Genomic DNA, 27,758 nt, shown 5'->3' with positions numbered 1-27,758 from the left:
ATTAATAGTACAGAAGACTTTTCCTTTCCCTAAAATTCTACTTGTTTTTCAAGTGTGCTGTTTAAAACAGCTCATGTATCTTCAGCCTTGGATTGCTTAGAATGATCTACGCACATAGATGCTTTTAAAATAACTCCTTGTTTTTCCTGAGTACAAAAAATATCAATAATCGCTAATTTGCGTAAGCTACCCACAGGCGTCAAAAGCAGAGCTCAGGTTTCTAAATGGAAAAAAGAAAGCATTTCAGTAGAAAATCAATAGGAAAGCACCATTTCATGTTTGGGCAGTAATATTCTACTTTCACCCACCCACTGAGTGTCTTAAAATAGTGTGAGGACCAAACCTTGGATTCACAGATAGCACAGAGTGAAAATGTAATTTACACATGGCAACAAATATATCACAATAGACACATGTCTAGATAAATAAGAGTTGTGTCTTCCTTTGAATCTAATGCAAGAACAAATAACGGCAACGTGGTTGTAATTTCTCTAGACAGGTTTGATAGGTCTAATCTACAGCATAGTTAATAAGAGACAGCATTGGGCAGACAAAGGGAAGAGATACCTGATGGGGAGTAGTGTGCAGATTCCATTTTCCTGTTATTTTCCAGCCATCAAACTAGCAATGTAGTGAATGGACCTGTTTCCAGCCTTTGCTCTTTATGTGACCTTAAACTTGTCATTCTTTTTCTTCCTGACAATAAAATTATACCCAGAAGGGTAATGTTCAATTTTCACTGTACTTGTACACACTGTTTCATAGATTATCTTATCTTGCCCTTAAACAATCTCAAAGTAATGTCAAAAATAAATTTGCTATATTCCGCAAATGACTCTATATGATTTGATGTTGTAATAGTTGTTGAAAATGTGTACAAGAAGTGAGAAGACTGGGACCATAAAAACAGCTTACTTTTAGCATTTTTGGAAAGTATGTAATCTCTACAGAGTGATATCATTGACTTTTCCCATAAACCCTATAACTTTGATGCATATGTAAGATGCTAGCAGGTGCGTAGGATGCAGTGACACACAAGAGACAGAGCAAGGGTTAACAGGTTATTTATATAAACAGTGAAGGTATAAGAAGGGGGTAACAGTTATGAATTTGCGGATGGGGAAAAGACAAATAGAGATGATAACAACAGGTTAACTTATCAGTCTCTGTGCGCTGGAGGAAGGTGGCTGGAAGATTCCTCGGTGAAGAATCCTCCGGGTCCTTCTGCACATGGTCTCCTGATATGGGCACGCGATAGAGTAGAGATGAAGGTCGGCGGCACAGTGGATGAAGCACAAAGTTCATTAGACAAGGCTGCAGTAGAAGCGCACAGTCCAACAGACACAGTCACAGGCACCATCCGGTTTTCAACGGGCACCGTAAAGATGGAACTAAGCGGTGCCTCTGCGGTGGTGAGTGGAGTCAAGGTATGCACTCTATCCTGAACAATGGTGTGGATGTCTCTCTGGGCTGAGGGTAGCACGTATCAGCAGTCCTGCTAGCCGGGAGTACAGGCACAGCTAGCTGGCATGAGTCCATCGAGAGGGAGTCAACTGTCTCTCTGCTCACAAGCTCGTTCCCAGCCAAGTGTGTCATCTTCCCGCTCACACCACTGCTTAAGTCGGATCCACCCCCATCAGTCAGGTGTTCAGAACTGTAGCAGTCAGGAACTTCTTCCCCCTGGAATAATCGTGACAGTCCCGACAGTTCCGGCCAGAAACGCAAGAGTGGCCGTTTACCTGGTACACCTCCCTACACCCCCCAAACTTTTCACTTGCCACTCCACTGGACTCTTTAATGAGAGCGGAACTGTTTCTTTTTCTCCTGTGTGATTTGTTGCCATACAAAATTCTCTTGGTCATAGCGAGTGGGGGGTTTGCCAGCCATTGTTCGTTTGGAGCGTCTCAGATTAGATGAAGTAGTGGGGTTCTCCTGTGGGGCTGAATATAGTTGTGGAAAGAGGGCCATGGGTGAGCCTGTACCCTCTGATTCTAGTCCCTCTGAACTTAATCCTTCACCCCCTTCTTCGTCCTCTTCTTCCATTGGCATAAGGGTTACCTCAGGGGCCTCGGGCTCTTCTTCTGTTAAAACTGGGTTTTTGGATAGGCAAGGTCGGAGCATATTCTGGTGAAGAGTTTGAGTGGGAGCATCCTGTTTTCCCTCAGGCTGGATTTCGTACACTGGCCCATCAGGACTAATTCTTCTCTTCACCTGATATGGGTCTTTCTCCCATTGATTTTCCAGTTTTTCCTGAGGATGCTTCCCCTGCACTAAGACACGGTCTCCAGTTTGAAACTCCGTTGCTCTAGGAGGGGTCTTTTCTGCATGTTCCAATTCTCATAATCTAGTCTGCACCAACCGATGTAAGGTTTGCAGATGATTCCGATGTTCCTGAACCCAGGAAGACACCCCCGTCCATGGGTAGTCCTCTTCTGGATCCAATGCCAACTCGGTGATTCCTTTTCCTTCTCGGCCGAACAGAAGGGAGTAAGGTGTATATCCTGTGGATCGATGTACTCGGTTATTATATACTCACACCAGTTCAGAAATGTACTCTGGCTACCAGGCCTTCCGATCTTCCTCCAGAGTTCTTAGCATCTGAAGCAGTGTACAGTTAAATCACTCACAGGCACCATTACCTTGAGGATGGTACGATGTAGTGCAGGACTTGTTAATCTGGTACAGGCGATGCAACTCATCCATTACTCTTCCCAAGAAATAGGCTTCGTGATTGGAGTGAATTCTCTTCGGACACCAAAAGGGTTGAATGAAGTTCTTGCAAATTGCGTATGCAGTGGACACTGCAGTCTGATCCCAAGTTGGAGTTACCACGGCAAATTTTGTGAAGTGATCCACCATCACCAGGCAATGTTTATAGCCTTGATGGGCTGGTCTGATGGTTAGATAGTCTATTGTCAAGAGTTCCAGGGGAGCGGAGGTTACAATAGACTGGATGTGAGCTCTCTGCTCTGGCGGCTAAGCCAGTTCACATGTCCGGCACATTCTATAGGCCTCATCCACTTTCTTCTTCAACTGGGGGTGGTTTATGAACCGTTATAACAATTGGAAGGTTTTCGCTGAACCAAAGTGAGCTTCTTGCTCATGTGCAGCAACATCAATTTCAGACAATGATGTTGCTGGGACTAGGACTTGCCAGGTCAACTCGGCTCAGTCCGCAATTGCGTTCTCCGATATAGTAAGCCGTTCTTCATCTGTAGTTGTTCCCACTGTCGTAGGATCCATAATGCCTCCAGATACAAAGTACCTCTTTCTGTCATGCTGGGGAGTTTCTGAGAAGACACACTGTCTCAACAAAGCCAGCTCCCTATCTTCCTGCTGAAGCTGAACCCACTCATCTCGAGTTCGTTCCAGTACGCTGTCTTGGGCTGAGGAATGTATCTGTCCCTGCGTTGCCACCACCATCCTGGTGGACCTCTGAAATCTAGGGAGCTCATCATCTTCTAGTTCTTTGTCTCTGTTCCGCTTGGGCCTGGTACTCCTCCTCCTGGACACGGCATTGGCATGGGTATTTTCTTCCCCCCTTTTGTAGGCAATCCTATAGTGGAATTTTGCCATTCTGGCGACCCATCGCTGCTTCAAGGCCCCCAGTTTTGCATTTTCTAGGTGCGTAAGTGGGTTGTTATCAGTACGCATCTTCTCTTTGGAGCCAGATAAATATTCTGTGAATCTCTTCATCATAGCCCACACCAACACCAGCAGCTCCAACTTGAAAGAACTGTAATTGTCCAGATTGCATTTGGAATCGTGAAGGGACCGACTTGCATAAGTGATCACCCTCTCTCTTCCGTCCTGCATCTGCGACAACACAGCCCCATGTCCCAGCAGACTCCTGTTAGTGTGGAGGATGAACGGTTATGAGAAATCCGCATAAGCCAGGAAAGGAGCTACAGTGAGTGCTTTTTTGAGATCTTGAAAGGCCTCTTCTTGGGACTCCTTCCAGCTGATCTTCCAGTTCCTGACATCCAAGGGTACATTCTTCAACAGCTCCTGTTAGGGCTTTGCCCGTCGAGCGAAGTTCTTCACAAAACGTCGGTAATATCCGGTCAGTCCCAGGAACGCCTGCACATCCTTCACGGTCTCTGGAGTGGGCCAGTCTTGAATCATGGCAACCTTCTCCCTGGAGGGTTCTACTCCTTCTGCAGAAATGACATGGCCCAAGTATTCAATTTGTATTCAGAACAAATGGCACTTCTGGGGCTTCACTTTTAGTCCATGTCTCTGAAGACTGGCCAACACTTATTCTAGGAGTTGCAGATGTTCTTCGAATGAAGCCGCAAAGACTATTATGTCATCCAGGTAGATGAGCGTAGACTCAAAGTTCAAATCTCCTAGGCACCACTTCATGAGACGTTGAAAAGTTCCGGTGCTTCTGCAGTGGGGAGTGGAGTCAAGGTATGCACTCTATCCTGGTCACTAAATGGTGCGAATGTCTCTCTGGGCTGAGCGTAGCACGGATCAGCAGTCCTACTAGCTGGGAGTACAGGCACAGCTAGCTGGCATGGGTCCATCGAGAGGGAATCAACCATCTCTCTGCTCACAAGCTCATTCCCCACCAAGTGTTGTCTTCCCACTCACACCGCTATTTAATTTGAACCCCCTTCATCAGTCAGGTGTTCAGAACTGTAGCAGTCAGGAACCTCTTCCCCCTGGAATAATGGTGACAGTCCCGACGGTTTCGGCTGTGCAAGAGGAGTCGTTGATCTGATACACCTCCCTACACTTACTTAAAGATTCTCTGTCTTAGGTTAATGTGGCAATCATTTTTGAGGGAAATTTTAAAACATATTAAAAAATTAACATTGTGCGTCGCTGGGCAATAACATCAAACTTGTCAACTGAATTTGAAAACTGATGATCAAACGAACCTCTGGCTAATAGAGGTGTTCTTGAGCTGGGGACCCCCAAATTAGGCATATGAGAAAAAGCTGTTTTTTTGGCCAACATGTTCAAAAAGAACATTAATACATCAAAAGTGATTAGTTTTTGTTGAGTGGTTGTAATCATTGATACCTAAGGTCCTGCAATGCCTGCACATGAGGAAAGAGACATAACAAATTAAAAAACCATACTACATTTCTAATTGCAGGTATTTGCTGATATTTTTATTATTAGTACGCCTAATATTGGGATAGGATTTTAGAGATTGGAATACCTCTTTAAATGCCTTGTTGAACAGTAAGAAAATTAGCATATTTTGCTCCAGCAGTTTTAGTGCCCTGTATCTCCTTACTCATAGTATCTCCAAAGCAAAAGAGAAAGAAAAAAAAAGTTTTTATCTACATTTCTTCTACTATGTTCAAGAATACACAGGTTACAAGGTTAGAATTTGTTAAAGGTCCTCTTTATTATTTTTGAAGATGGACTTGCATCTTAGTTAGCTTTTGAACAAATGCTCAGAAATAATGTCCTCCTGGTTAGGGATTAGCGGAGTTGTGGAAGTTCTGGTTCTGGTGCATGACCTTTCTTTCTCTCTTTCTCTCATAAACATGTACATCAGGAGAAGAGACAATCGGAGGACACCATAGGGCATCACCTACCCTGTTTATTATCCCAGACATAGATATAGATAGGATTGCACCAGTCTTTTGTAGCAGTACTTCCAGAATAATTCAATTTGAAATGTCTGGTAACTATTAATCAAAGTATCTATTATATATATATACTAGACTTGATTTTAACTTACTGGATAAAATACTGTACAATTTATAAACATGAAATGAAGAAAATGTCAAGTATCATTTAATTAACAAAGCGTATAAACCAAAAACATTCGGAGTTGATAGATATTCTCCATGCAATTTATAAATACTACTGAGCTTATTCCTATATGGTATTCACCAATTATTCATTGCAGATGGAGAATTAGGTAAAGGAGTTGGTGAAGTTAACTACTATCTTTTATGTTAGACTTGGGTTCAGCATATTGAATTATGGATTTGATATATTGATTGATGTAATTTTCTGTGCATCTTAACTATTTAGAGTGAGAAGAGATTGAATTAATATAAATCGTGTGGGGCATCACACCCACGGTACAGTCATTAAAATTTGGTGCCTCCTTCTTAGAGACAGATGCTGGTAAACACAATTTAGATGATCTGTGCAACATGTTCAAAATCACATTGTTAAAATCTGCTTCTTTAAAGAGAGGTAGATAGTATTAGGGACACTGGCTGTAACATCAGCAGGAGCTTTGTGATAATGCACTAGCGTTATACTGGCTGTGCCATAGTGCTCAGCAGGGATTACCAGTCCTCCATGGATTTCTTTCATGCTTCCTTAGGATTACAGTTTCATACTACATCATGCAAACTGCAGTCTGGACACTTGGTTAACAATTGCTATTTCTTTCCCAGCTGTAAGAAGAATTTTTACATCTTTCAAGTTCTTGAATCTGGTTATCCGGAATTTCTGCCACCTAATAGTATTATTGCATTAATCCAGGTTGATAAAATGTATTAATTTCATATTGTTGTGATCATTGTAATTGTTGTAATCATTATGTATTTACAGTGAACAGCCTTAACATTAAAGCCACCTGACTAATATTATGAGTGCCTCCTTTTACAACTATCTCCAAAATGGCACTGTCTTGTCAAAGCATGAAGTTTACGACACCTCTGAAGGAGTTTTGTGATATCTGGCACAAAGACGCTAACAGTAGATCCTTAAACCCAGTAAGTTGAGAAGTGGTGCTTTCATCAATCCAACTTGTTTTTCCAACACATTCCTCAATCAATGTAATCTTGGACTAAGCGACTCTATGAATAAGACCCGGGATGGGTTGAAACATTGTTGTTTTTTCAGTCGTTTTGAACCATTATTGTTTGCTCACTTTATTTTTTTATATTTTGGTATTTTCTACAATAAATAATCACAATTTATGCAAGAGATAACTTAGAGTTTGCTGTGAATATTGACTCTCTCTTTACGGGGCTTACACAGTCCATTCCACCAGCACCTCGCCTTTTAGACAGAGTGCACACCAATCGCATTTTCTACACTCTGACAGAGAACACAGGAGAACACAGCAGAATGAGCAGTACTGTGCATGCTAGAGATGAGCGAGATAGCTCGTACAATTGTCCAAACCATTAACCAGCCGACAGCCATCTAAAGTGTATGGGGACTTTAGGTTAAAGAAGTTATCCACTACTTGGACAGCTTGGCTCTTGGCTCCCATAAAATAATAAAGCTTATACTCACCTCCTGTGCCAACACTGTTCCCGTGGTGTTGGCAGTCGCTCTCCCCTGGGGTTCTCATGTGGTGTTGTGACATTTTGATCAAGAAGGTGTTGTCCTAGTAGAGGACAACCCTTTTAAGTTAACACCTTGAACTCTTTGTTATGTTTGCTAGACTATTTCTGATCAACTTTTGCAGTGTGCCATGGCATTTTAGTCATCTTAAAGACATCACTTACAATTGCAAAAATGGGGTATAGCAGGGGCAAGCAGATACTTTTCTCAAGGTGGATTTAAAAATGTTTGTTCCCAAGCTGTAGCTGGACTCTCAGTATTGAGCTTATGTATCAGCTAGAATAGCTTCACAGTTTTCTCATTAGAGCAGAGAATCACTACTTTCATTCTACCCAATAGCAGCCACATAGTCTGCTCATGTAAGTCTGCTTTACCACATAATCTGCTCAGTCTGTTGTAGATTGAATACAGTATACCCTTATAAGATCCCTCAAATTATCTATATGTAAATATATATATATATATATATATATATATATATATATATATATATATGTGTATATTTCTACAAAATAGCAAGTAACCAGTGATCAGGGTGTACTGTAAAGACAACAGTGGAAACCACTGTGATTAAGGGAAACCCAAGAGCTGAAACCACCTTAGATACAGAAAACACCAGAAAGTTTTGAAGCTTTGGGAGTCATTTAAATAAGCCTTTATTTCTAGAAATGGCAACAGAATATTAAAAAGATGTATATAAAAATGAATTTTATAATATAAAAAATTATATAAACATGTATATGAAACCACCGCAGGAACAAGATAAAAATGCCCATATACAATTATACCCCAAATATGTATATAAAAAATATCTATATATAAAAAAATCCTTTTTCTTTTTATATTTTCATTTGATCATGCTGTGTGCATAATAAAGTGCAAAAAATTAAAAAAATATATTATTAAGAGGTGAAAAAATAAAAAACAAATAATTACAACTTCATATCTGTGACAAATCATGCCATAATTTCATAAGAGTGTGCAAAGTACGCAATAGCAGCTATAAACAAGACCAAATCGAGTGCAGAGAAAATTCTAAAAAAGTGCACTATATCAAAGTGATTAACACCGCATGTCTTAAGCGGTGCTTCCGTGCCTGGTGCCTGGATCAATATGAAAGGACAAATGTGCACACACAGCGATATAATGCTGTAGTAATACCGCTCTTACAAATACCTGGGGATGTATAGGGTCCTGAACCTGCGGGCGCCCGACGCGCGTTTTCGTCAGATATTTCCTGACGAAGGAAATATCCGAAACGCGCGTCGGGCGCCCGCAGGTTCAGGACCCTATACATCCCCAGGTATTTGTAAGAGCGGTATTACTACAGCATTATATCGCTGTGTGTGCACATTTGTCCTTTCATATTGATCCAGGCACCAGGCACGGAAGCACCGCTTAAGACATGCGGTGTTAATCACTTTGATATAGTGCACTTTTTTAGAATTTTCTCTGCACTCGATTTGGTCTTGTTTATAGCTGCTATTGCGTACTTTGCACACTCTTATGAAATTATGGCATGATTTGTCACAGATATGAAGTTGTAATTATTTGTTTTATATTTTTTCACCTCTTAATAATATATTTTTTAAATTTTTTGCACTTTATTATGCACACAGCATGATCAAATGAAAATATAAAAAGAAAAAGGATTTTTTTATATATATAGATATTTTTTATATACATATTTGGGGTATAATTGTATATGGGCATTTTTATCTTGTTCCTGCGGTGGTTTCATATACATGTTTATATAATTTTTTATATTATAAAATTCATTTTTATATACATCTTTTTAATATTCTGTTGCCATTTCTAGAAATAAAGGCTTATTTAAATGACTCCCAAAGCTTCAAAACTTTCTGGTGTTTTCTGTATCTAAGGTGGTTTCAGCTCTTCAGTCTGTTGTAGTGTCACTAGGGCAGGAGAAAATATTTGTAAACTGTGTTCTCACCCAGTGCTTTGATAGTTTGGCAAGCCATGTACAATCCAGCAAGCTCTGTAAGTAGAAGATGTAGCTACCAGTGTTCAGAAAAAAAGGCATTGAAATTCTCTGCTCATAATAACAGTTATAAAGGTACTGTACTTTGTAATCATTAGAAAAGAAAGTTCCAGAATTTTCATAGAAAGAAAAAACAGAAAAATGTATTTCATAAGTTTGAATTCCAGTATGATAAAAAGAACATCAAGCAGAAGAGGGCAGCTTTATAATCCAATATGTTTCAAACCAATATTATCAAATAGTTCTTAGTCTTGGCTAAATATGTTTCACATTCAATGCCTGAAGAAGTTTTAAAAGATGTGGTTAATCCAGGCAGAGGTAGCAATTGAGGGAAAAATTAGCACTAGGGATGTGAGACCCGTGGATGTTCATGTCTGTCTGGGTTGGCCAAACTTTATAAAAAAGTTAAGTTCAGGTACCAGTACGGTACCCAAACTTTACTTTATCCTGAACCCCATAGCAGTGCGATCAGGTGACACTGATGAGAGTACTCATCAGTAGTGTTGAGCGATACCGTCCGATACTTGAAAGTATCGGTATCGGAAAGTATCGGCCGATACCGGCAAAATATCGGATCCAATCCGATACCGATACCCGATACCAATACAAGTCAATGGGACTCAAGTATCGGACGGTATCCCTGATGGTTCCCAGGGTCTGAAGGAGAGGAAACTCTCCTTCAGGCCCTGGGAACCATATAAATGTGTAAAAGAAAGAATTAAAATAAAAAATATTGCTATACTCACCTGTCCGACGCAGCCGGGACTTCAGCGAGGGAACCGGCAGCGTTGTTTGTTTAAAAATCGCGCTATTACTTGGTTACGTGAATTCCCGGCTTGTGATTGGTCAGGTCGGCCATGTTGCCAGGACGCGGACCAATCACAGCAAGCCGTGACGAAATTACGTCACGGCTTGCTGTGATTGGTCCGCGTCCCGGCAATATGGCCGCCCTGACCAATCACAAGCCGGGACGTCACGGGAGGCTGGACACGCGCTCATTTTAAAATGGGCGCGTGTCCAGCCTCCCGTGACGTCACGGCTTGTGATTGGTTGCGCCGCGATCAACCAATCACAAGCCGGGAGGCTGGACGCGCTCATTTTGAAATGGGCGCGTGTCCAGCCTCCCGTGACGTCACGGCTTGTGATTGGTTGCGCCGCGATCAACCAATCACAAGCCGGGAGGCTGGACGCGCTCATTTTGAAATGGGCGCGTGTCCAGCCTCCCGTGACGTCACGGCTTGTGATTGGTTGCGCCGCGATCAACCAATCACAAGCCGGGAGGCTGGACGCGCTCATTTTGAAATGGGCGCGTGTCCAGCCTCCCGGCTTGTGATTGGTTGACCGCGACGCAACCAATCACAAGCCGTGACGTCACGGGAGGCTGGACACGCGCCCTTTTTAAAATGAGCGCGTTTCCAGCCTCCCGTGACGTCACGGCTTGTGATTGGTTAATGGCGGCCATGTTGCCGGGACGCGGACCAATCACAGCAAGCCGTGACGTATTTTCGTCACGGCTTGCTGTGATTGGTCCGCGGCCCGGCAACATGGCCGCCCTGACCAATCACAAGCCGGGACTTCGCGTAACCATGTAAAAGCGGGAATTTTAAACAAACAACGCTGCCGGTTCCTGCGCTGAGGTCCCGGCTGCGTCGGACAGGTGAGTATAGCGATATTTTTTATTTTAATTCTCTATTTTACACATTTTAACATTAATGTTGTTCCGATACCCGATACCCGATACCACAAGAGTATCGGAATCCCGGTATCGGAATTCCGATACAGCAAGTATCGGCCGATACCCGATACTTGCAGCATCGGAATGCTCAACACTACTCATCAGTCGGCCGCTGTGCATAGTGGTGGCTTTACTGCTATACACGGGTGCCGAAGACAAAGAAGATGATGAACGTAGATTAGTTTGTGGGATCATTTCAATAATAAATTGGTGTATGAGGACTAGTGTGGGGGGTATTTATTCATTCTTTTTCTGTGTGTGTGTTAATCTATTTTTTACTACTGGGTTAGTAATGGGGGTGTTTGACTGACACCTATCCAGTACTAACCCCAAAAGCAATTACCCTGATTGCCTCTGCACCAGGGCAATCTGGAATAGCTGAAGCTAAGTGCCAGGCTTGGAGCATCAAATATATTTGTAGGTTGGGAATGGCCCAATAACCAATTGCATTCCCAGCCTATTAATATCAGCTGTAGAGGATTGTATTTACTCAGCTGCTTGTCGTAGGTACAGAAAGCAGTATTGCTGCATTGTAAAAGTAAGTTTATTTAAACTTCATAAACCACTCCAGATGGCAGAACAAAAATGCAACCTTTTCTGGCACAAAGTGAAAACATAAAGTAAAAAGTCCATACAACACTCACAGCGGGTCTGCCCGCACAGGATAGTGTTTTCCGTCTTTAGGCCTCAGCACCGACCAACACAATGGAGATCCACACGTCTCCAGCTCAAGACACTGATTAAGACACTGGTTATTGGTTTTATCTGCCAAACCACGACCCTGGGGTTGGGATATGTGAGCAGTCATTTCACCCATCTCTTATGACTGATCGTAAAACCTGGCCCTGGAATGGCCCAAATAACTCTCTCAGCACTATATGTGCTGGAGCATGATTTTGAGCTCACATCACCACAGCTAATAGCCACGATGGCACCTTCTGCCAACAAACAGTGGATCCTCGACAGAGCGTCAGCATTGCCACGCAGTTTCCCTGGCCTAGGCTTTACATGAAAGTTATAATCCTGAAGTGCGAGGAACCACCTGGTCTCTCGGGCAGTGTTCCCGTTCTACTCCCTCATCCACTTCAGTGGGGCATGGTCTGACACTAGTCTGAACCTCCTGCCTAATAGATGGTACCTTAGAGAGTCCAACGCCCACTTGATGGCTAAACATTCCTTCTCCACTATGGAATAATTTTTCTCTCAGGATGACAACTTCCGGCTAAGATACATTATAGGGTGCTCTTCCCTGTTGATATAAGACCGCACCCAGCCCAACATCCGACGCATCCATCTGGACCACAAACTCCATGGAGAAATCGGGTGCTACTAGAACCATCTGCTTACACAGGGCCAGCTTCAGTTCCTGTAAAGGCCATCTCAGCTTCTGGAGACCACTTAGCCATTGTCAACTTCATTCCTTTTTAAGGAGGTCTGTCTGAGAGGCAGCTACCATGCGGAAGCTTGGGATAAACAGGCGATAATAGCTCACAATGCCCAGGAACACCCTGACCTGCTTCTTAGAGAGGGATTGTGGTTAGCCCTGGATCGCCTCAACTTTATCTGGGGTTTTATTTTGCCCCTGCCTACAACATAGCCCAAGTATCTCACTTCCTCCATTCCCAAGGCACACTTCTTTGGGTTTATGGAAAACCCTGCCTTCCGCAGAGCATCAAATGTTGCCTGGACCTTGCTCAGATGGCTACCCCAATCTACACTGAAGATCACAATATCGTCCAGGTAAGTCACTTCGGACCTCTTGTGGGGAGCTAGGATTTGGTCCATGGCTCTCTGGAATGTTGCTGAAGCTCCTTGTAATCCAAATGGCATCCTTGTTTATTGGAAGCATCCATCTGGCATTGAAAAGGCAGTCTTCTCTGTGGCAACTTGGGACATGGGGATTTGCCAGTATCATTTTGTGATATCAAATGTAGTAATGTATCAAGCTGGCCCTAGTCTCTCAATTAATAAATCGACCGAGGGCATTGGGTATGCATCGAACTTAGACACCTTGTTCAGCTTATTGCAAAACCACCATTCTCCATCTGGTTTTGGTGCTAAGACTGCATCAGCTACTCTTGGACTCCTTAATGACTCCCAGGCTCAACATCAGCTTCACCTCCTTTGAGGTCACCTTTTGGCTGGTTTTGGGAATACGGTAAGACTTCAAGTTGACCCAGACATGTGACCCCATTAGGACCTCATACTCGATGACCTTTGTATAACCTGGCAGCTCTAAGAAGAGGTCCCTTTTCCGCTGTAGCAACTCCCGGCACTGTTGCTTTTGGGCATGTGACAGTGTCTCTGCCATTATAACTTTCTCCACATCTGCTTCAGGTTTGGCTATCAAACAAGGAGTTTCCATGGGCTCCCTATCTCACCATGGCTTAATCAGGTTGATGTGGTATACTTGGTAGGGATTCCTTCTCCCTGGTTGGTGGATTCTATAGTTGACATCTCCAACGTTTTCAACTATTTCATAGGGGTGCTACCGCTTAGCCAGGAATTTGCAATCCACTGTAGGTACCAGCACCAGTACTCGATCAGGGTCAAAGTGTCTCACCCTCACCAACCTAATGTACACCCTCGATTATGCCTGTTGTGCTTTGAGGAGGTGTTCTCTCACAAGGGGCATCACCTGGGCAATCCTCTCTTGCATATGGGCCACATGCTCGATCACACTCCGGTAGGGTGTAGACTCTGCCTCCCATGTCTCTTTTGCTACATCAAGGAGTCCATGGGGGTGTCGACCATACAACAGTTCAAGTAGAGGCTCACTAAGTGCATACTGTGATAAAAATTACAAACAGGGTCATCCATACATCCTTCAAGGACAAACTATAGTTGTGAAAAAACTATAGTTGTGGTACTCCAGCACTCATAAAAGGTCTGCACTAAGTGCAAAGCCTGCCAAAAATAACAAGCATGGCCATCCATACATCCTTGAAGGCATCAAGTGTAGTGCCTCATTGAAATATTAAGACAGTGTAGTTGTGGTACTTCTGCATTCATAAAGTCTGCACACAATGCAAAAGCCATAGAAAAAAATATAAGTAGTGTCATCCATATACTCTTGAATGCAACAACTGGAGTGCCTCATAAAAAATTAGGAAAGTGTAACTGTAGTTGTAGAACTTCTACACTCATAAAGGCTTTGCACACAGTGCAAAGCCAGGAAAAGTTATAAGGAGAGTAATATAGTTATCCATAGACCTTTGAAGGACGCAATGGGCGGGCCTCATTTAAATATTCTGAAAGTGTAGTTGATGTACTTCTATACTCATAAAGGCTTTGCACTGTGTGCAAAGCCAGGAAACATTATAAGGAATGTCACCCAAACACTCTTGAAGCCACCAATATGAGTTCCTCATAAAAATGTAAGAAAGTTTAATTGTGAAACTTCCACACCCATAAAGGCTTTGCACAAAGTGCAAAAATTAAATAAATAAAATAAATAAAAAATTATAAGGAGGGTCATCCAGTCATCATAGACCATTGAAGACTACAGCGTAGTTGATGTATTCCTATACTTATAAAGGATTTGCACAAAGTGTAAAGCCTGTAAAAATTATAAGGAGGGTTACCCATGCACCCTTAAAGGCACCAACTGGAGTGCCTCATAAAAAATTAAGAAAATGTAGTTGTAGAACTCCTACACCCATAAAGGCTTTGAAGCAAAGTGCGAACCCAGGACAAAATTAGAAGGAAAGTCATCCAGTCATCCATAGACACATGAATGCAACAGTTGTCGGGCCTCATACAAATATTTTGAAAGTGTAGCTGATGTGCTCCTACACTCATAAAGCTTTTCACAAAGTGCAAAGGTAAGAAAAGATGATAACTTGGCTAATCCAGTCATCCATAGAGCCTTGAGGCAACAATTGGGGGGCCTTATTCAAATATTGAAGATTAAAAACACTTTATGTGCTGCTGTCATCTGGCGGTGTGGAAAGGTTGGGGCCAGGTGTCCAGCTTTGAGACCCAACAGTTGAAGGTTGCAGAGGAATATGGGAGTATGCTGATTTTGTCCGCCAGGTGCTTTTCCCTCCTTGTGGAAAATACCCAGTCATTAGGGCATGGACACTGGTAGGGTGTTATAAAATTGACCTAGGCCTTTATTGTGTATCCCTGCCTCTGCTGTATCTGGTTGTGTCTTCCCACCTTTCCTCCTTGGTTGGACAAGGAAGCTTGCTAGCGTTATGTGATAATTTTTTCAAGATATTTTCCACAATGGCCTTCTGGTATGGTACCATATTAGTAGATCTCTCCACCTCATGATGGAGAGATGCAATGTTCTCCTTGTGATGTGAGTCTAACAAGGTGAACAACCAGTACTCTTTTTTGGCCAAGATGAATGAAATGCGAGGGTCGCGGGAAAGGCGGCTATACATAAAGTCAGCCATATGTGCGAAGCTCCCTACAGCCAACACTTTTGTCTCCACCGTGATGACTACTCTCCATCTCTTCCTCTTCATTCCCCTCCTCACGAAGACGACTTCCATGAGAAGTCCTTGCTGTCATGTCGGACACTGTTCAGACCAGGTCGTCTGACAGACAGCGGTAATTCCGCGTTTGACCACTGTTTGCTCATTGGCGTCGGCTAGTTTTCATCTGGCTGCTCCGGGGTTAATTTATCTGATCCTCGGATTGGAAGCTGGGCCATGCCTATTTCCTTTAAATGGTGCTCCTGATCTTTGGGCGTCGCCGATTATAGCTTCTGTCTTATCCGTAGTTATGTCGGTCTGGAGTGGAGAGCTGGTTGTTGGAGAATCGTTGCTGGTGGTGTATTTTCCTTTGTCTTATTTACTCCTTCCTATATTTGTATTTATTTTGCCCTGCACCTTTATAGTGTATTCCTGATTGACTGCGGTGTGGTGTATATTTTCCTTTATTCTTGTTTGTTTAACTGTGGGTATTGGTCTATTGCATTCACTGGGTGGTGGGTGGTGGTGTTCAGTCTAGGGTTGAATCAGGAATCAGGGTGAGGGTGGAGGCCTGAACATGCACACCTTCAGTGTAAACTTCAGGTAGAGGGTCAGACAGGGTTTCCCTAGTCTGAGGGAAATTGTAGGGGCCCGGGTTATTAGCTCTCGCCCTCCTTGTATCCCCGTGACATTATAATCGGCCTAACAAAAAAAAAAAGAAAAGGGGGTTCCTTTTTTTTTTTTTTTCTTCTCTGTGTTTTGTCATGGATCCCATGACTTCCATAACCCGCCAGTTGGAGGAGCTGTCCCTACAGGTCACTGAGTTGAGGGGAGCAGTGCAGAAACAGGGACTAGCAGTATCTAATATACAGGCTGGAGCGACAGGAGGAGTTAATGAGCCCAATTTTCCTTTGCCTGAAAAATTTGCTGGCGAACGCAGTAAATTTGTTTCTTTTCGTGAAGCTTGCAAACTGTATTTCCGTATGCGCCTGATCTCCTCTGGTAATGAGGCTCAACGTGTGGGCCTGGTGTTGTCATTATTAAGCGGGGATCCCCAAGCATGGGCATTTTCGTTGCCGTCTGATTCTGCTGCATTTAACTCAGAGGAGGGTTTCTTTTCTGCTCTAGGACACATTTACGATGATCCAGACAGAATGGCTCTAGCAGAATCTAAGTTACGCACTATTTGCCAGGGGGAGCGTGTGGCAGAGGATTACTGTTCTGAATTTTGCCGCTGGGCGGTTGACACTCAGTGGAATGAGCCAGCATTGCGGAGTCACTTTATTCATGGAGTTTCTAATAGGGTTAAAAAAGCCCTCCTGATGTACGAGACTCCTGCTTCACTAGATTCCGCTATGAGTCTTGTTGTCCGCATTGATCGACGTTTGCGTCAGGGGAATCATGAGACGCCGCCTTTGGGTGAAGGTTTAGGTTCACGTGAGGTTGCTGCAGGTGAGCCCACGGAATCTATGCAAATCGCAGGGGTGTCACATGTTAAGAATCGTACCCCTGTACTCAGGAAGCAGGGAGCCTGTTTTTTCTGTGGTAAAACTGGTCATTTTATTAATATCTGTCCTCTGCTGTTAAAGAAAAACGCTACGGCGGAAAACTTCTGAGCTCAGAGGGTGTGGAGGAGTCCAATCTGAGCTTATGTATATCCTCCATGATGATTTCTCAGTGCATGCTCCCTGCCAAAGTTGTCGCTGGCAGAGAGATACCAATCACTATTTTTGTGGATAGTGGTTCGGCCACAAATCTCATTGATGAGGAATTTGCGCGCACTGCTGGTTTTAAGATTGAAAAACTGCCTCATCCTATCCATGTGGTCACCATCAATTCTGCTCCTCTTCCACAGGGGGAGATTACTGAGTTTGTGGCTGAGGTTAAACTCCACATTGGGGTTCTTCATTTCGAGCAGGTCACATGTAAGGTGCTCAAGAGTCTTCCGGCACAATTGGTTCTGGGTTTTCCATGGTTGCCTACGCACAACCCGGTGATTGACTGGAAAACTCAGGACATAATCCAGTGGAGTGATTTCTGTCAGGAGAATTGCCTGGCCACATGTGTGTCCGCTGTGACTTCAAGAATTCCTGAATCACTTCAGGATTATGCGGATGTGTTCTCTGAGAAGGGTTGTTCAGAGTTGCCGCCACACCGCTCCTATGACTGTTCTATCAGGTTTAAACCAGGGGCCAAGTTGCCTAAAGCAAGGATGTTCAACATCTCCGGTCCGGAGAGACAAGCGCTCAAGGATTACATTTCTGAAAGTTTGAGCAAAGGGCACATCAGGCCGTCATCCTCGCCGGTAGCAGCAGGGTTCTTCTTCGTGAAGAAGAAAGATGGCGGATTACACCCGTGTTTGGATTTCAGGGAGTTGAACCAGATTACGGTTCGTTATCCATACCCTATGCCACTGATACCTGACTTGTTCAACCAGGTGGCAGGTGCTAAGTGGTTTACCAAGCTTGACCTCAGGGGGTCGTACAACCTCATAAGAGTCCGTCAAGGTGATGAGTGGAAGACGGCTTTTAATACCCCTGAGGGTCATTTTGAAAATTTGGTGATGCCTTTTGGGTTAACTAACGCTTCTGCAGTGTTCCAACATTTCATCAATGATGTGTTCTCGCATGTTTTGGGGAAATTCGTTATCGTGTACCTAGATGACATCCTCATATATTCTTGCGACCGTGATGCTCATTTAGATCATGTCAGGCAGGTGTTACAGCTTCTCAGAGAGAATAAGCTGTATGCTAAACTTGAGAAATGTGTATTTTTTGCTCAAGAGTTGCCGTTCTTGGGTTATATTGTGTCTGCTTCTGGTTCTAAAATGGACGCTGCTAAGGTGCAAGAGGTGCTGCATTGGGAACGTCCTGATAACCTGAAAGCACTTCAGCGGTTCCTTGGGTTTTCTAACTACTATAGGAAATTTATCAAGGATTTTTCTATCATTGCTAAACCGCTAACTGACATGACTAAAAAGGGTACCAATTTCTCCGTTTGGCCTGAGGCTGGTGTTCGTGCATTTGAATTTCTCAAGAACAGTTTTGTTTCAGCCCCCATTCTTGTGCAGCCAGACGTATCTAAACCCTTTGTCGTGAAAGTCGATGCGTCTGAGGTTGGTGTGGGGGCGGTACTATCTCAAGGCTCATCCTTGAGTGGTTTGCGTCCGTGCGCCTATTTCTCCAAAAAACTGTCGTCCGCTGAACGTAACTACGATATCGGCAACAGGGAGTTGTTTGCTATTAAGTGGCCTTTGAGGAATGGCGACACTTTTTGGAGGGGTCGGTACATCAGGTCACTGTTGTTACCGACCATAAGAATCTGCTGTATTTGGAGTCTGACAAGCGTCTGTCTCCCAGGCAGGCTCGCTGGGCATTGTTTTTCATGCGTTTCAACTTTGTTGTCACTTACAGACCAGGGTCTAAAAACACTAAGGCGGATGCTCTGTCCAGGTGTTTTCCGGGGGGAGAACCTCGGGAAGACCCAGTAACCATTCTCCAAAAGGGAGTTGTGGTTTCAGCCCTCACTACCGAGGTTGAGGCTGAGATTGCCGAGGCTCAGGAGGAGGTACCATCTGAGCTTCCCATCAACAAATCTTTTGTACCGCTTCATCTCCGCCTAAAGGTGTTGGCGAAGCATCATGATACTGTCCTGGCTGGCCACCCAGGGGTTAGAGGTACTTTGGAGTTGGTGACACGTCGGTTTTGGTGGCCCAAAATCCGACAGGACGTGGTCTCATATGTGTCAGCTTGCACCACGTGCGCTAGGGCGAAGACGCTCCGCTGCCGTCTTGTTGGCACACTACTTCCTCTGGAGGTACCTAGTAAGCCATGGATGGAAATCTCCATGGATTTCATCACGGATTTGCCTCCCTCAGCTGGGAACACGGTCATTTTGGTGATTGTGGATCGGTTTTCAAAAATGTCGCACTTTGTGTCTTTGCCTTCTTTACCTAACGCTAAGACTCTTGCTCAGGTGTTTGTGCAGGAGGTGGTCAGGCTTCATGGAGTTCCGTCTGACATCGTGTCAGATAGGGGTACTCAGTTTGTAGCAAAATTTTGGAAAGCATTTTGCTCACAGCTGGGGATCAAGTTGTCTCATTCGTCTGCGTTTCATCCCCAGTCAAATGGTCAGACCGAACGTATGAACCAAAATTTGGAGTAGTACTTGCGCTGCTTTGTCTCTGATAACCAGGAGGAGTGGTCTACCTTTCTTCTTTGGCTGAGTTTGCCATCAATAATCACCGCCAGGAGTCATCTGGGGAGTCTCCGTTTTTTTGTGTTTACGGGCTACATCCTCAGTTTTGTACGTTGATTCAGAGAGGCTCTTCCGGCGTTCCGGAGGAAGACCAGTTAGGAACACAATTGTCATCAGTCTGGAGGAGAGTGAAACAGCGCCTGTTGAGTGTGGGTGCTAGGTACAAACGTGTGGCTGACAGTAGGCGTGTGCCAGGTCCGGACCTGAGTGTGGATGACTGGGTGTGGTTATCCACAAAAAACATAAGACTCAAGATACCATCCCTTAAATTGGGTCCACGGTTTATTGGTCCATTTAGGGTCACTGCCGTCATTAACCCAGTAGCGTACCGACTGGAGCTCCCTACGGTGTATAAAATACACAACATGTTCCACAGGTCTCTTCTTAAGAAGGTGGTGGGTTCTGTGGATGCGGCGCCTGTGCCACCTCCAGTCTTGGTGGATGGTAACCTAGAATTTGAAGTCTCCAGGGTGGTTGACTCTCGTGTGGTGCGCCGCATTTAACAATATTTGGTACACTGGCGTGGTTATGGGCCTGAGGAGAGGTCCTGGGTACCAGCCTCGGACATTCATGCGGATCGGCTGGTCAGGTGTTTTCATCGCTGCCATCCGGACAAGCCGGGTCCTATAAGCCGTGAGGGCCCTGGGGTCCCTCGTAGAAGGCGGGGTACTGTCATGTCGGACACTGTTCAGACCAGGTCGTCTGACAGACAGCGGTAATTCCGCGTTTGACCACTGTTTGCTCATTGGCGTCGGCTAGTTTTCGTCTGGCTGCTCCGGGGTTAATTTATCTGATCCTCGGATTGGAAGCTGGGCCATGCCCATTTCCTTTAAATAGTTCTCCTGATCTTTGGGCGTCGCCGATTATAGCTTCTGTCTTATCCGTAGTTATCTCAGTCCGGAGTGGAGAGCTGGTTGTTGGAGAATCGTTGCTGGTGGTGTATTTTCCTTTGTCTTATTTACTCCTTCCTATATTTGTATTTATTTTGCCCTGCACCTTTATAGTGTATTCCTGATTGACTGCGGCGTGGTGTATATTTTCCTTTATCCTGGTTTGTTTAACTGTGGGTATTGGTCTATTGCATTCACTGGGTGGTGGGTGGTGGTGTTCAGTCTAGGGCTGAATCAGGAGTCAGGGTGAGGGTGGAGGCCTGAACATGCACACCTTCAGTGTAAACTTCAGGTAGAGGGTCAGACAGGGTTTCCCTAGTCTGAGGGAAATTGCAGGGGCCCGGGTTATTAGCTCTCGCCCTCCTTGTATCCCCGTGACACTTGCTTAGGGTCTATACACAGACTCTACGTGTCCATTACGGACCCCGAACTTTACTGTTTGGGTTTGCCCATTACAAAGTACCACAAACAATTACCAAAAAACAGCAAGAGAAGCATATTGGATTCTAGAATTGCATGCTAGGTTTCCAAAAGGAATGATTTGGAAAACAGGTTTACTATATGTTTATTAATTCTTTTTTGTTTATTTAATGGTTTTGCTCGTTACTATGTTCTTTGTTTTCTTATATTTTCTGTTTCATTTTCTTCTCTTGCCAGAACAATGTGCTTCTATTGTATAAAGGTTCAACACAATGCTTAATGGTTAAGTAACATATGTACATCTGTGTTAAATTTTTACATTCTTGATTTCGATCCCCTTCTCGTATATATAGAAAAAGATTAACCAGCTCACCCCAGCTAGGCATCCCAGTAGGCACAGATCTGCAAGGAACCACTTGTGGAGATGGAAAAAGAAGATGATCCAGCTTCCAAGCTTACAAAAATTTATTGGATTGAAAAATATTTATATATTCCATCAAGAGTGTACACACAGCTATGTGTTTCAAACATCCATAGCATTTTTTGTCAAATACACTTGTTATGATGCTGTCTGGTGTTATATACTTGTTGTGGTGCCTTTGTATGGAACCCTCTACTGCTACATACTTTTATGGTGCCCTTTGGTGCTATGTGTGTTATGATCCGGTGACCTTGGAGCCGCATGAGAGACTTTCTCAGGAGTAGGTGGTACCTGTACTGACCGCAAACCCTAAACTAACACCGCAACTAGAGGTAGCCGTGGGATGTACCTAACACGTCCTAGACACCTCGACACAGCCGGAGGACTAAATACCCCTATAGATGGAAATGGGAATTCTATCTTGCCTCAGAGCAGAACCCCAAAGGATAGGCAGCCCCCCACAAATATTGACTGTGAGTATAAGAGTAAAAACACACACAGGCAGAAAAACAGGATTTAGCAAAAGAGGCACTTCTAGCTGAATAGAAAAGGATAGGACAGAATTCTAAGCGGTCAGTATTAAAATCCTAAAAATATCCACAGCAGATAATACAAATATTCTACATCTAACTAAAGACATAGAAAGCATATCTGCATCTCCTGAGAATCCAGCATGACTGAAAAATCCAAACAAAGTCTAAGCTGGACAAAAACTCAATGAATTGCACTGAATTGCAAAGCACACTGCAAAAAAGACAAAAAACCAGACACTTATCTTAGCTGAATTGGCAGCAGGGCATGAGGAGCCAGAGAGAGAAGCAATCCCTCCAAGTACAATGGACAACTGGCATGGACTCATGGATCCTGCACACCTAAAAACCTAATAGAGCTGCAATCAGCAGAAACACCTGCCCGCATTACAATCCCAAGACAACTGCACTACCACCAACAACCACCGGAGGGAGCCCAAGAGCAGAATTCACAACAGTACCCCCCCCCTTGAAGAGGGGTCACCGAACCCTCACCAGAACCCCCAGGCCGATCAGGACGAGCCAGTTGAAAGGCACGGACCAAATCAGCAGCATGGACATCAGAGGCAAAAACCCAAGAATTATCCTCCTGGCCATAACCCTTCCATTTGACAAGGTACTGAAGCCTCCGCCTCGAAAAGCGAGAATCCAAAATCTTCTCAACCACATACTCCAACTCCCCATCAACCAACACAGGAGCAGGAGGATCAACCGAGGGAACAACGGGCACCACATATTTCCGCAATAAAGATCTATGGAAAACATTATGGATGGCAAAAGAGGCCGGAAGGGCCAAACGAAAAGACACCGGATTGATAATCTCAGAAATCCTATAAGGACCAATAAACCGAGGCTTAAACTTAAGGGAAGAAACCTTCATAGGAACATGACGGGAAGACAACCAGACTAAATCCCCAACCCGAAGCCGGGAACCAACACACCGACGACGGTTAGCAAAACGCTGAGCCTCTTCCTGAGACAACACCAAATTGTCCACCACATGAGCCCAAATCTGCTGCAACCTGTCAACCACAGAATCCACACCAGAACAATCAGAAGGTTCAACTTGCCCCGAAGAAAAACGAGGATGAAAACCAAAATTACAAAAGAAGGGCGAAACCAAGGTAGCCGAACTAGCCCGATTATTAAGGGCAAACTCGGCCAATGGCAAGATAGCCACCCAATCATCCTGATCAGCAGACACAAAGCATCTCAAATAAGTCTCCAAAGTCTGATTAGTTCGCTCAGTCTGGCCATTTGTCTGAGGATGAAATGCGGAAGAAAAAGACAAATCAATGCCCAGCCTAGCACAAAAGGCCCGCCAAAACCTAGAAATAAACTGGGAACCTCTGTCGGACACAATATTCTCCGGAATACCATGCAAACGAACCACATGCTGAAAAAACAATGGAACCAAATCAGAAGAGGAAGGCAATTTAGGCAAAGGCACCAAATGAACCATCTTAGAAAACCGGTCACAAACCACCCAGATAACCGACATCCTCTGGGAAACCGGAAGATCTGAAATAAAATCCATAGAAATATGCGTCCAGGGCCTCTCAGGGACCGGCAAAGGCAAAAGCAACCCACTAGCACGGGAACAACAAGGCTTGGCCTGCGCACAAGTCCCACAGGACTGTTATGACCCCAATGGCGAGGGTCTCAGAGGAACGTGGAAGTCTGCAGAATACCAAAATCCAGCTCATAGGGCAGTGGTAACTGGGTTGACCATATATCTACTCCTAACGCCAACACTAGAAGTAGCCGGGGATCATTCCTACGTTGATTCTAGATGACACGCGCCAGCCGGAGAATCTAGCTACCCCTAGTAGAGGAAAACAAAGACCTTTCTTGCCTCCAGAGAAGGGGACCCCAAAGCTGGATAGAAGCCCCCCACAAATAATGACGGTGAGGTAAGAGGAAATGACAAACACAGAAATGAACCAGGTTTAGCACAGAGAGGCCCGCTTACTGATAGCAGAATAAAGAAAGGTAACTTATATGGTCAACAAAAACCCTATCAAAATCCACACTGGAAATTCAAGAACCCCCGAACCGTCTAACGGTCCGGGGGGAGAACACCAGCCCCCTAGAGCTTCCAGAAAAGGTCAGGATATAGATTTGGAACAAGCTGGACAAAAATACAAAACCAAAACAAATAGCAAAAAGCAAAAGGCAGACTTAGCTGATATAACTGGAACCAGGATCAGTAGACAAGAGCACAGCAGACTAGCTCTGATAACTACGTTGCCAGGCATTGAACTGAAGGTCCAGGGAGCTTATATAGCAACACCCCTAACTAACGACCCAGGTGCGGATAAAAGGAATGACAGAAAAACCAGAGTCAAAAAACTAGTAACCACTAGAGGGAGCAAAAAGCAAATTCACAACAGTACCCCCCCCTTAGTGAGGGGTCACCGAACCCTCACCACGACCACCAGGGCGATCAGGATGAGCGGCATGAAAGGCACGAACTAAATCGGCCGCATGAACATCAGAGGCGACCACCCAGGAATTATCCTCCTGACCATAGCCCTTCCACTTGACCAGGTACTGAAGCCTCCGCCTGGAGAGGCGAGAATCCAAGATCTTCTCCACCACGTACTCCAACTCGCCCTCAACCAACACCGGAGCAGGAGGCTCAGCAGAAGGAACTACAGGCACAATGTACCGCCGCAACAAGGACCTATGAAATACATTGTGAATAGCAAACGACACAGGAAGATCCAGACGAAAAGATACAGGATTAAGGATTTCCAATATCTTGTAAGGCCCAATAAAACGAGGTTTAAATTTGGGAGAGGAGACCTTCATAGGAACAAAGCGGGAAGAAAGCCACACCAAATCCCCAACGCGTAGTCGGGGACCCACACCGCGGCGGCGGTTGGCAAAGCGCTGAGCCTTCTCCTGTGACAACTTCAAGTTGTCCACCACATGATTCCAGATCTGCTGCAACCTATCCACCACAGAATCCACCCCAGGACAGTCAGAAGGCTCCACATGACCCGAAGAAAAGCGAGGATGGAAACCAGAGTTGCAGAAAAAAGGCGAAACCAAGGTGGCGGAACTAGCCCGATTATTAAGGGCAAACTCAGCCAACGGCAAGAATGTCACCCAATCGTCCTGATCAGCAGAGACAAAACACCTCAAATAAGCCTCCAAAGTCTGATTGGTTCGCTCCGTCTGTCCATTAGTCTGAGGATGGAAAGCAGACGAAAACGACAAATCAATGCCCATCCTACTACAAAAGGATCTCCAGAACCTGGAAACGAACTGGGATCCTCTGTCTGACACAATATTCTCAGGGATGCCGTGCAAACGAACCACGTTCTGGAAAAACACAGGAACCAGATCGGAAGAGGAAGGCAGCTTAGGCAAAGGAACCAAATGGACCATCTTGGAGAAGCGATCACATATCACCCAGATAACGGACATGCCCTGAGATAGCGGAAGATCAGAAATGAAATCCATGGAGATATGAGTCCAAGGTCTCTTCGGGACAGGCAAGGGCAAGAGCAAACCGCTGGCACGAGAACAGCAAGGCTTAGCTCGAGCACAAGTCCCACAGGACTGCACAAATGACCGCACATCCCTTGACAAGGAAGGCCACCAAAAGGACCTGGCCACCAGATCTCTGGTGCCAAAAATTCCCGGGTGACCTGCCAACACCGAGGAATGAACCTCGGAAATGACTCTGCTGGTCCATTTATCCGGGACAAACAGTCTGTCAGGTGGACAAGACTCAGGCCTATCAGCCTGAAATCTCTGCAACACACGTCGCAGATCCGGAGAAATAGCTGACAAGATAACTCCATCTTTAAGAATACCAACAGGATCAGCGACTCCAGGGGCATCAGGCACAAAGCTCCTAGAAAGAGCATCGGCCTTCACATTCTTTGAACCTGGTAAATACGAGACAACAAAATCAAAGCGGGAGAAAAACAATGACCAGCGGGCCTGTCTCGGATTAAGGCGTTTAGCAGACTCGAGATACATCAGATTTTTGTGATCAGTCAAGACCACCACACGATGCTTAGCACCCTCGAGCCAATGACGCCACTCCTCAAATGCCCATTTCATGGCCAACAACTCCCGATTGCCCACATCATAATTTCGCTCGGCAGGCGAAAACTTCCTAGAGAAAAAGGCACAAGGTTTCATAACAGAGCAACCAGGGCCTCTCTGCGACAAAACGGCCCCTGCCCCAATCTCCGAAGCATCCACCTCAACCTGAAAGGGAAGTGAGACGTCAGGCTGGCACAAAACAGGCGCCGAAGTAAACCGGCGTTTCAACTCCTGGAAAGCCTCCACGGCAGCAGGAGCCCAGTTAGCTACATCGGAGCCCTTCTTGGTCATATCCGTCAAAGGTTTCACAATGCTAGAAAAATTAGCGATAAAACGACGGTAGAAGTTAGCGAAGCCCAAGAACTTCTGAAGACTCTTAACTGACGAGGGCTGAGTCCAATCAAGAATAGCTCGGACCTTGACTGGGTCCATCTCCACAGCAGAAGGGGAAAAAATGAACCCCAAAAAGGGAACCTTCTGTACACCAAAGAGACACTTTGAGCCCTTGACAAACAAAGAATTTTCACGCAAAATTTTAAAGACCAACCTGACCTGCTCCACATGCGAATCCCAATTATCAGAAAAAAACAAAGAATCATCCAGATAAACAATCAAAAATTTATCCAGATACTTCCGGAAAATGTCATGCATAAAGGACTGAAAAACTGAAGGCGCATTGGAGAGCCCAAAAGGCATCACCAAGTACTCAAAATGACCTTCGGGCGTATTGAATGCGGTTTTCCATTCATCACCTTGCTTAATGCGCACAAGGTTGTACGCACCACGAAGGTCTATCTTGGTGAACCACTTGGCACCCTTAATCCGGGCAAACAAGTCAGACAACAGCGGTAAAGGATACTGAAATTTGACAGTGATCTTATTTAAAAGCCGATAATCAATACAAGGTCTCAAAGATCCGTCCTTTTTTGCCACAAAAAAGAATCCCGCACCAAGAGGGGAAGAAGACGGACGAATATGTCCTTTTTCCAGAGACTCCTTGATATATGAACGCATAGCGGTATGTTCAGGTACCGACAGATTAAACAGTCTTCCCTTAGGAAATTTACTGCCTGGGATCAAATCTATAGCACAGTCACAGTCCCTATGAGGAGGCAGTGCACTGGACTCAGACTCACTGAAGACATCCTGATAATCAGACAAATACTCCGGAACTTCCGAAGGCGTAGAAGAAGCAATAAACACAGGCAGGGAATCCTCATGAATACCACGACAGCCCCAACTTGAGACTGACATAGCCTTCCAGTCCAGGACTGGATTATGGGTCTGTAACCATGGCAGCCCTAAAACGACCAAATCATGCATTTTATGTAAAACCAGGAAACGTATCACCTCGCGGTGTTCAGGAGTCATGCACATGGTAACCTGAGTCCAATACTGCGGTTTATTTGCTGCCAATGGTGTAGCATCAATACCCCTAAGAGGAATAGGATTTTCTAATGGTTCAAGAGTAAATCCACAGCGCTTAGCAAATGAGAGATCCATGAGACTCAGGGCAGCACCTGAATCTACAAACGCCATGACAGGATAAGATGACAGTGAGCAAATCAAAGTTACAGACAGAATAAATTTAGGTTGCAAATTACCAACGGTGACAGGACTAACAACCTTAGCTATACGTTTAGAGCATGCTGAGATAACATGTGTAGAATCACCACAGTAGTAGCACAAGCCATTCCGGCGTCTATGAATTTTCCGCTCATTTCTAGTCAGGATTC

The sequence above is a fragment of the Ranitomeya variabilis genome, chromosome 1, assembly GCF_051348905.1.
Source record: "Ranitomeya variabilis isolate aRanVar5 chromosome 1, aRanVar5.hap1, whole genome shotgun sequence".
Taxonomy (NCBI): Eukaryota; Metazoa; Chordata; class Amphibia; order Anura; family Dendrobatidae; genus Ranitomeya; species Ranitomeya variabilis.
This window is presented reverse-complemented; position numbering follows the sequence as displayed.